The following is a 1,435-nucleotide window of genomic DNA, read 5'->3' on the forward strand; positions in this document are numbered from 1 at the left end:
CCAGGACAAAGGCTTAGCCGGAATGTTTGGAATGTCTCTATGGTTGGCCTCATGGAGTGGCCTTAACATTTAAAAAAGCCTTAATCGGGACCTATTAATCATCTTTATTCAGTTTCTAGTAAATAATTTTCCATGCCTTACAGACTTTTAAATAAATATTTTTATGATCCAAATAATAACAATTAGATAAATGTGTTTTTCTAGAGGCCGCGTGGGATGGCATGGGGAGTCTGTAGAGCTATTCTTGATGGGCCTTTCCTTAGGAGACCCTGTCCCCTCAAGAAGGCCTTGGGGACCTGACCAGGCATGGGGTCAGACTGTGGCCATCTCTTCCAGGATGGTGTCTGGTGAGGCTCTGCGTAATGTCTCCAGTCAGAGTGTTTATTTAGAAAATAACAATATAACAACAACAACAAAAAACTTCAAAAGTTATTTGTTTTAAATCCTGGCTATGGGGAGTAAAGGCTAAAGCAATTTAAAGTCATCATTAGTTATTGAAACTAATCTGAAATCTGTTTTCCGCCAGTTGAAAGAAGAAGAAGAAAAAGGAGTGAATTTTGTTATTTCATTTTTTCTCTTGGAAGGATCAGAGAAAATCATGCCACCCTCCTGTTATTTTTCCCTGGGACATTTAGTTAGGTCCTTCTCACCTGCCCTCCCCAGGTAATTGATCTGCTCTCCAAAGAGGGCTGATGGAGAGGTCCATTTGAGGAAGACATCTGCTTGCCTGTCAATCCAGCTTGGCCTTTGAAGGGGCTGAAAGAAGGAGAAGCTTTCAGTTAAACCAAGAAAGTGTTAAGATAAACACCAAAGAGGGGTCAGAGGTGAGAAGGCTTTTGTTCCGCTAGACTTGGTCTCAGGTAAAGGGTCCATCTCCCCAGGGCACTCCCCCAAGTTCAAGTTCACCTTCTTGTTAAGGAAGAGCTTTTTCTGAGAGGTCCAATCCTAAACTTCTATTTTTCCTGAAGAGATTTCCGAGCATGGAGTCCGATTGGCCTGTGTGTGCTGTTCCCTTCTCTCTCTTTGCTTCCTGAGTGTGACCTGGGCGGTGTTTGGACGCCTCACCCGGCACAGTAGATGAAGGGGAGGTCCTCACAGGCCAACACCCCCGAGAACTTGACCTGGCCTTGACCGTGGAGCTTCTCAGTACAGTCCCACTGGTCACCTGGGAGCCGACCCATGCCACCTGCTGGTGTCACTGAGACCGTGTTGAAAATGCTGGATTCCTGGCCAACGCCCCGCCTCCTGGCATGAAGATCAAGGCCACGGTGCAGCCTAAACACCTGTCTCTGCAGAACACTCTAATGTGGTGTTCAAAGCAGTGATTAGGCTGTTGGGAGCTAGCTTAACCCCATAGAACCACACAGGAAAAAATGTAAAGAAAAACAGTGTGCACACCACCCAGCCTGTAGAATTTACCAAGGAGCCATATTTG

The 1,435-nt window shown here is 45.8% G+C and overlaps 1 long non-coding RNA gene across 1 annotated transcript; it reads right to left on the reverse strand.

The window, feature by feature from the left end:
• Nucleotides 1-367: 367 nt before the first annotated feature.
• On the reverse strand, nt 368-1,051 carry LOC124988818 (uncharacterized). The gene is made up of 2 exons (XR_007109498.1): nt 907-1,051; nt 368-756 (listed from the first exon to the last, which is right to left on the reverse strand). It is a non-coding gene; the product is annotated as an uncharacterized LOC124988818 (long non-coding RNA).
• Between the last annotated feature and the right edge of the window lie 384 nt (nt 1,052-1,435).

The sequence above is a fragment of the Sciurus carolinensis genome, chromosome 7, assembly GCF_902686445.1.
Source record: "Sciurus carolinensis chromosome 7, mSciCar1.2, whole genome shotgun sequence".
NCBI classification, from domain to species: domain Eukaryota; kingdom Metazoa; phylum Chordata; class Mammalia; order Rodentia; family Sciuridae; genus Sciurus; species Sciurus carolinensis.